General features: G+C 35.5%; 1 long non-coding RNA gene across 1 annotated transcript in view; it reads right to left on the bottom strand.

The window, feature by feature from the left end:
* The window catches only part of LOC140332042 (uncharacterized), a 230,255-nt gene extending 221,173 nt beyond the window's left edge, over positions 1-9,082 (bottom strand). The window contains exon 1 of the long non-coding RNA XR_011921029.1: positions 8,972-9,082. This is a non-coding gene — a long non-coding RNA (uncharacterized lncRNA). The remainder of the gene's footprint in view (positions 1-8,971) is intronic.
* Positions 9,083-9,709: the final 627 nt, after the last annotated feature.

Below are 9,709 nucleotides of genomic sequence, written 5' to 3'. Positions count from 1 at the left end.
TCCATTCAACTTCTATTGCCCTCGTATTGCCTCCAGGATCAGGGGAGCAGAGCTGTCAGCATAAAGCTCCGCTGATTGCTCTGCTCCCTGAGGAAAGGGAAAGTAAAGCTCCGCTGATTGCTCTGCTCCCTGAGGAAAGGGAAAGTAAAGCTCCGCTGATTGCTCTGCTCCCTGAAGAAAGGGAAAGCCTGATCAGGATTTCCCTTTCCTCAGCAACACCTACAAAATAACGAATTAAAGAAAAAAAAAACATTTTTTTTTTTTCCCGAATTTTTGCTGTCGAATGCAGCAAAATTCGGTTCGGGTATACCCGAATTCGAACAGCCATATTCGGGTCGAATATAGGGACAACCCGAATTCAAACATCAACACTAGTCCTGTTGTGGGCTTACAACATACTACATTTTTGTGAACTGAGTGTTGTTAGCATTGCCTTATTGCGTTTTACTAAATTCCTTTAACCCATCCACTTTCTAATTTCAAAAGTGATACATGACATATCAGGATGGAAAGCAGTTGGGTTTAGTGAACAGAAGCCAAGCTGAATCTGGAAGCTTAACTTTAGGCACTTCTGGGTTCACAGCTTTACAATCTGGGCAGCAACAGATGAGGTACTCCAGAATGTCTTAGTAACAGACATCTCCTTCTACCTTTATTTTGTCATATAAAAAAGTATTTTACAATATTTTAAAAATTAAAAAAATAGTTAAATTGTAAAATAAAAAACAAACAAACAAAAAGCCCAGAATGCAGTTAAAAAGTTCATACATACCTAAATGCCTATTACAAAACACACTTACAGCATACCTGAAATAGATCTGGTTCAAGATTGAAAACATTTGCCAACTAATAGCAAATAATTTTTAAAAAATCGTCCAGGTTCTCCATGATAGTCAATCTTCTCCAGTCTTGGAGAGCTTTAGTAAATCAGGCACAATATATGTATGTATAGCGTACACACAAATGACAAAGAATCATTTCCAGGCCCTCACTTTGGTTATACACATGATCTGTAAAAGGTTTTAAATGTGTAGATCTGTTTGGTATTTAACCTCCTGGGCGTTACACTAATGTCTAGATTTCTGTACCAAAAGCGGTACACTGTTTTTCATGACATTTTTTTAAATTGTAGACCTGTAACTTACAGAAATATGTCTGAACAGGGTTCTAGTGGATATCATGAATATAAAAAAAGTTTGAAACACACAATCATGTAAAAAAAAAAAAAATTACTTTTAATAAAATTAAATAAAAGACACAAAAATCAGCTTAAACAAGAATACATAAATAAATGAAAAATACTGAAAATGCGATAATTCGGTATACTGTATAGTAATATATTTTTCTAAAACACCTTCCTAGTGTGGTAAATTTTAAAACAGAGTCCAACGTCACATACCTATAGACAAAACCACAGAAATAAATTTTGTATTATTTTGTATTGGATTGCATACAGGACTTTGTATTGAATCAAAAACAAAATATTTGAATTTCCCGCTACCACCCCCATCGACGGGCGCACGCACAGACATCATCAGGAATCGCCGAGGGACGCTTACACGAATGCCGGGTATTCTAATTCTTTCCAAACTTCCATGCAAAAAGTGTTAATTTTTTTGCATGAAAATTTATTTTAGATTGTAGGGTATAATTCACTGAATTACTCAATATTTACTTATAATTCACCGAATTACCGCATAACTCACCGAAATATGTCCAAAATTTTATAAATATAATAATAAATTTTTTTTTATAAAACATAAAAAAAAATCTTAAAAAAAAAGTTTAAAAAAAAAAATAGTGTATAATGAAATGTACCTGTGCAGTAACTAATATAATATATATATATAATACAATTATATATATATTATATAAGGATTTCTTTGTATTGGACTCAATACAGCTTTTTTGTATTGAGTTCAATGCAAAGGATTTTAAATTTCCCGCCCGCCTCCCGCCGCACTGACGCATGCAGCGACGTCACTGGGAAACCCCGGTGATCGTCACTGTACTCGCCGGATGAAGAAAGAAGATAGAAGACGTGTCCGGAGGAGCTGTGGGGAGAAGGGGAGTATTTTTTTTTAGCGATCGACGCTGGAACAGAACGGATCATCGCAGCGTAAGTGAGGGGATTTAAATAGTGAGAAAAGTTCGGGTTTATCGATTTTTGCAAAATCGATAAACCCGAACCAAGGTCGGGTTTAACGGTCGGTTGGTTAACAACTTAATGCAGGCTTATTTATTGGGGAGGGGGCAAACCTGTTCATCCTCTTGGGACTCCTCAGTCTTAATCAAGCTTTGTCTATGTCTATACTATCTGCTGCTATCATGCAATCTGTTTTCCTAGCTTAGAAGCAAGCCAATGCCATTGTACAAAATCTTCAATTTTCAACTTTTGTAGCACCTAACATCACTGCATAAATCTTGTTATATTGCCTAAAGTCGCTACATCTGCCATTGACTATAACACCAATTAATATCACTGAATATAATCTAAAGTGAGAACAATCTACCTAGGCAGAGTACACACTGAAATAGGGCAAATGCGAAATCATCAATTGTCATAGTGACTGATGTCACAATGGAGAATCTCCCAGTAACTATAATACTGAGACATATTACTGTAGATAATCTGTTACTGACTGTCATACTCAATGTTTCACAACTGTCACTGTAAATAATCTATCACGAGACAGTCATGCCCAGGCAAAAGAAATGATGCACCATTTATCTAAAGGAGATGACATCTAAACTATGAAAACATGAAAGATTTCTATTCTTTTCATATGTGGCTCTTTTACACTTTTAGTTCTAAGGACATGTTCAAAGGACATATACCACTCCTTAAAGTGTCTGTTGGATACATGTTTTATAGTCCTTTTTATTAATAGAGATGGAAATTAAACTATTTAGTAATATTCCAGCTATATCACAAGTGACAGAGGTTTCCCATTCTTGCCCTTCCTTTGTCATCTTCTATTTTTGAATACAAAATTTATTTAGGAAAACATATTATTTAGTCCATAAAACACGCATTACATTAAAATCAGATACCTCCCATACAACAATACTCAGAATTACAACAACCTGCGACCACTTCTAAATCTCTGTTCAAAAGGGCAAACATTGTAAAATTATTATTTTGATATTATACAATGTAATAATAAATATAGGAGTACATTGCTTGCTGTGTAAATGCATTTCATTTTATTTTTTTACACAGCAAACTATTTTTGTGTTCTTATCATATGAAGTCATTGTTTTAGGGAAAAATAATTGCCAACTGATATTCCATGTTTTGTTTCTTTTGGTTCATTTCAGAAAAACTCAAGAGAGTGCTGTAGCTTTGCAAATATAAGCAATATGTCAAGCTTTTGTTTTTTGTTTTAGCTACTGGTTTGTTTTATAAAGGCATTGGCCTTCAAATATTTATTTCTTCATGTCTATTCCCATGAGGTTATCCACACAGAAGTTGCTATTTTATGTGGGGTCATTATGTGCTAAATCTGTTGTTGAGTCTCTTTGGTGCCGCAGTCACTGCCAGCAATCTGATAGTATTGATAGCTGTGCAATTACAAGTATGCCATGGAAATAGAACACTAAACTAAAGGCAATGCCACGGATCCAAGTGCAGCCCTGTGATAGGCTGTTGTCTAATGGGTTGCTAAAATGTAATGGCATAACACAGATGTGCTGTTTTCTATCTAGCATTCCAGAAAAGGATGTGAAATTAAGTCTACAAATACCTTTAATCCCATGGCATTGACCAAAATAGAAAACATGCTACAATGCCTTACCTGTTTGTGAACCATAAAGGGACTTATTTATCAGAAGTATTTAAAAATATAATGTGCAATTGCCCAATGTATTACCAAGATAATGTGTAATTATCTAAAGTATTCAGACAACTTCCAACTTTGATAGGGGCAATAAAATAAGGATTCTAATTGGTTGCATATTCTATTGATGGCACACATTTGATCCAGTAAACTATTTCTTTCTCACAGTTCGTTTGTTAGAATAACTTGTTGGTTGTTCACTTAGCACGGTGAATAATAGTAAATAAGGTGAATCTTAAAATATTAACACAATAAGGTTAATTTACTTAATCAGGTAATAATAGTAAATAACGTGAATCTGTGCAGCACATGTATAATATCTGGTGGGAGGGATAAAGTTTATACAACATAAATGAAAACACATGCAAATATTTGTAAATATAAAAGGAATATAAGTAAGGCCTTGAAGACTAGAAAACCACCCAAAGTTTGGAGTAATACAGTGTCATGATTTCTACTGAAAGAAATAAAAAAATTATGCCTGGGAATGGGCCATTTGGGAAGTTGTGTAAAAATGGCAGATTCCTCTCCAGGATGATCACAAGACAGGGTGACATGTCGGGCCACTATATGAACACCACTGCACTGCAAAAAGTTAGTGGGGGCAAAATGCTCTGTGATTCACCACTGTCAACTTAAAGAGTCAGTGTTAATTGTACAACATTTGTACAATTTTTGAGTTGTTTATAAGGCAACTATATAATTACTGAACTTAACTAATATATGTGCTTAGCAAGATACAGTATTAGCAGTGGCAGACTACCATGAAGTGAGGTCAGCCTACAGTCTCAGGTAGCGTTATTTGCAAGGCAGAGATTAAGTCCCCCCCCCCCCCCCCCGGCCCAAGGACAAAAAATGAAACTGTAGCTTGTTCCCTTACTCAGCTGAAAATGTATACAGTGGATGGTCTGCACAAAGGGTCTGTAATGAGGGTCTACACTGAAGATTCTGCATTGAGTGGTCTATACTACATTTTCCTGGGAGGGGGGGTTATCCCTGGGAAGGGAGGGGCAATCCCCTCAATGTTTGATTTGGACATCAAAAATCTAGACATCAAATTTGGTTTGGACATCAATTTTTGATTTTGACATCAAAAATCTGGCTCTAAAAAGGAATACCCATCTTAACCACCACTATTTAGTCTACCAAGAAATATAGTGGTGGTTGTACCCCATCCTCTTAAGTAAGTTTTTAATAAAAAATTATCACATAACAAAAAAATATCATATTTAATAAAACATTAGCACAAATATTAGCAATAATAATACCAATATACTATACTTATACTAGACTATTGCCAAACTAAAACTACATTTCTTGTCATTTCTGGATATACCTAGGCAATATATGCAAGGAACATGTTCAAACTGATTTTTATTTTTGTATACTGCACAGAATGTTGGGGATGGTCTTTAACACTTTGGCCTGAATCATTTACTAAAGATAATTGTTCAAAAAAGAAAACAAGAGGTTGGGTAGGCACTCCCCATGGATACTCCAAAGTCAGGGAGTTTGTTAATTTACTTTCATTGTGTGATATTAGATGTTTTTTTGTTAATCTAGGCTGGGAACTAGAAGTTGTATATTTGGATTTTGTATGATGTTAGCTGCCAACCTAATAATACTGGTGAAATGGCAAATGTGAATTATGTTTGACTGGTTTAGGTGAATCAAGGATAACCTGATGTTGATAAGTCTTTGATTTCTCAAAGTAAAAGGAAAATTGATTTGTAAATATATAGGTTGAAAAAATTGCATAATGTTTGTGCTTGAGAAACATGAAAATTTCCTTCTAGTTCAGGCAATCAATAGTACATTTTTCACACTTCAAAAAGCATGTTCAGTACTTACAGTACATTCTCCTGAGATGCATGTTACAGCCTTTACAGCCTGGTACTTACAACAAAAGAAGAAGGCCAAATAAAGTCAAAACACTAGGAAACACATTTAACTATGCTGTGTTGAATAGGGTCATGTAATTTTACAATTTTTGTCATTGGACAGCATAGTGTCAGAACTTCAGTTTGAGATTTTAATTTATATTAGTATGTTTCTTGGTCCCAGGAATTAACATTGCTTTTGATTATGGCTGATGGTTTCTGAGCACCCTAAAATAATAAATCCTTTAGATGAAGTGAAATATGAAACTCCATTTAAAAACAAATAGAACAAAAAAACAGAAAGTTTTTTTCCTAATTGGCAGTTTTATTGAGCCTTCATTGGTCAGCTGTTCTTTTTCAAAAACATTTATCCAAAATGGTTAAAATTTAGCTAGGCTTTTTTTGTGAGTCATCTACCGTGTTTCCCCGAAAATAAGACACTGTCTTATATTTTTTTTTGGCTCCCAAAAACACATTAGGTCTTATTTTCGGGGTAGGTCTTAAAAATAAAAAAAACTTACCTTTCGGAAGACGCGAGCCCGAGTTCTGGCTTCTGACAGGCGGAGTGCACGTAGTATCACTCCGCCTGTGACAGGAGCCAGAACTAGAAAGAAAGCATTGGCTTGTGCGGCTCCGGAGTGTGCACTGCCACATGCTTTCTTTCAGTGTCCCGCTGCCTTCACAGGGAAAGAACACAACTCGGTGAGTACTGTCCTCCAGTTTTTAATTTATGTATGCTTTTCTTTTCTTTTCTTTTTCTCCTCTGACCTGCTGTATGTAGTTAAGGGGGATCTTGAGCAGGGGTGGGCTGGCTGTTACGGACCCCCGCGTGTGGGGGGGGTGGGACGGGGGGGCGAGCGCTAGGGCTTGCGTGCGGATTATTAAGCTTTAGATTAAGATTTTACATTTTAGATGGGGGTATTAAGCTTTAGATTTTTTTAGGCTGAATTACAGTTTTGGGTGGGTTTTTTTTCTGAACTGGACAGATTTACACTAGGTCTTATTTTCGGGGTAGGTCTTATTTTCGGGGAAACACAGTATGTTACCACCATCTAAATCTACTAGTCAATACTGGTCAGTTATGTATATATATAAAGCTTTTGTGTGTATTTTAATGCATGTGTATCTGTCCCAAGGTGTTTGAGAAATAAACTTCTTGCCTTCTCAATTTTGTTTCAGTGGAAAAATCAGGAAGTGACTCTCTGCACCTTCTCCACTGGTGAATCATATACCTTATCACTCCCTATTCATGAAATCTGTGAGAAGGGAGAACTGCATCCAGGATCATTGTGCATGCATTGGGATACAGGTGGGTTCATGGTCATAACTGACAGTGAGCTTTATCCAAGGGTGGATGCTGGTGCCTGCTTTAGGCATACAGCGTTTTTAGTGGCACTCTTTAGGTGCATCAGAGGACTTTTTTTCTATAACCCTTAATTCTTATAAAGAAAACTATTTTCCTAACATAAAGAAGAGAAAAGCTTCTTAAGTTGTCAACTGGAGAAAGGAAACTTGCAAACCTTACATGGTGTTATTTAGGGAAGAGAGGCCCAACTTTGGGATTACGTTGTAAAATTTAGTTAAATGAAGAACGTTAGATGGTAGGCTTCTCTGTCTGACAATAACATTAATTTAATAATTTATTACATTATAAAAGATGTGAGGATAAGATGCACTTTGTAGTTTGCTATATAAATACAAACATATTTTACACCTATTAATGCTTTATACTGTATTAGGTCATGTGACTATCCAATTACATCAAAATGTTGGATGTTGGATAAAGTGAATATATTACACAGAAAATAAAAAAGAAACCAAACATAAGTAAAAATAAAGAAACAAACGTGGATTAATAATGGATTCCACATATTGCATACTGTTCAGAAAGTAGGAGATCACTAAATAAATAAATATTCTTACTTTCATGTATTTATTTAGAATCAGTTGTATTTTGGCTACTACTCTATTTATTTATATTTTGCATTTCTGTAAATTCAGTAACAATACCCATTAATATAACCCATATACAACTGTCATTTTACAAGCCAGTCTTTGTAAATGTGTTTTAGTTTCAATGATTTTGTAACATGTTCTTGTTTGTTGGTGTTCTTCAAGTTTTATTTTTATAAACTTTTGTTTTTGTCAGTTTCAAAGCTTTCAAGTCTTACATGAGCAGACTATTCAGAATCACTCTAATGTAAACTGGTTCAAGTTTTTTGAGATGAGTGCTTGAAATGACTGCCAATGTAGAAAGACCAGAAGTCACCATGTAAAGAACACATTTTAGGGCCTCACATGGTCTTTTTGTCAAGGCAACATAGTTTTACTGTATTCCCATTGGGAAAAAACCCTTGGAGCCAGCCAGAGCTGGAAAAGACATTCAGGCACCAGTTTGATGAATAATAAAAGGGAAAACAGCAAGTATTTGTCATTCCTCTTCTTCCCTCAGGTTTAAAAAGTTTTCATATTTCAAGAGTCCAGGGCCTACATGATCCAAGATATTGAGAACCTTACTGTTGGTTGACTGTAGTGCTGTTTTTTCTGTGCCTCCTCAGCAAACTATTTCCATTCCCTGCAATGTACCTACAGATCTGTGTAGGTCAACTACTTCTGTAAAGCATTTGATAATAAAACCAGAAATGCATTAAAGGCATATTACTAAGAAACCAATATTGAGACTCAGTAACAAAAGTCAAACCAACATAAACAACTAAAATTTCAATACAAGAAAGATAAACCAACACTTGTGCACCCACGTTGCCTAAACATTCCCTTCAATAAACATTAAACCAACAACAAATGCCAAAGGGGAAGGTCTTTGTTCTTGGTAATTGGATGTTAATTTCACTGCAAAAGGGGATGCTGACAACTCACTTAGGTACTTAGACCAAAGCTACCGAGCAGCAGGAATCAATAAAAGATTTAAAGGAAAAACACTGGAGCATCAAGAGAAATAAATCTAAACTTTGTACCTGCTAGAACAATTTTGATTAATAAAGCGTTTTAAACACTTGAGTTTAAATCCTTTAACAAATCAGTCAAATCCTGCCCTGGTTTGCAAATATTTTCTCATCTTAAATTGTGAGGTATGTTCCATGAACCCTTACTAAACCTATATTTAGGAATGAAAATAAATAGTGTGGTTGCATGAAGTCATAGATCCTATTCATCCTCCTACTATTTTGGTGGTGGCCTGATTTTAAATTCTCAAAATGAATTCAAGGTGGAGTGGTGCAATCAAGTACTTACATTAAAAAATCATTGGTGGCCCCTTTAAGTCTAACTTCTTTCTCCTTTTCTGTCTCCTTTATTCTGCTTCCTCTCTTTTCTGTTCTCCTTGTTGCTCCCATTGATATCTACATCTCAGGCAGCTTTTTCATATAAGAGTGATTTATATGTTTCCCTGTGGTGAATCTTGAGATTGTTATGGTCTTTGAGGTTTTCCCTTTCTGTATGCTTCCAGAATGCATAGCTCCTTCCTCCTTTTTTGCTTTTTGTTTGTTCAGGTCTCTATATTTGGTTGTTATTTGGTTTGCTCTCTAATTGTTTTTTTTAAAGATATTAGTGACTCATTGCTGTCCTTGTAACATTTGGTATTGCATGCATTTTTTTCATGGTTGCACTTTGCTTTTATGTGCTGTATTGTATTTTAAAATATGTAAACAATAAAAGAATCACACAAAGGTATGTGATACATTCACAATTGAAAAATAATTGGTTGTACTGTATAATATTTAAAGACCTCCAACTTCTGTGTCCGTGCAGAGGTGCAAGGGAAGCTCAGAGACTTGCACAGATCAGAGTGCAGGAGATACAGTACTACAGCTAAACACAGTTACTGCAGGGATGTCAGCATTGCAGCCAGGGGCACTGCAGTGACCAGACAAAGTTATACTAAATTTCTGCTCTTGGATCTGGGACACATTGGGGACCCTGTGCAATTGGTAAGCTGCCCCTGCTCAAATGGTAAGGACAATAACGTATAAA

The sequence above is a fragment of the Pyxicephalus adspersus genome, chromosome 5 (assembly GCF_032062135.1).
Source record: "Pyxicephalus adspersus chromosome 5, UCB_Pads_2.0, whole genome shotgun sequence".
NCBI lineage: Eukaryota > Metazoa > Chordata > Amphibia > Anura > Pyxicephalidae > Pyxicephalus > Pyxicephalus adspersus.
This window is presented reverse-complemented; position numbering and strand designations above follow the sequence as displayed.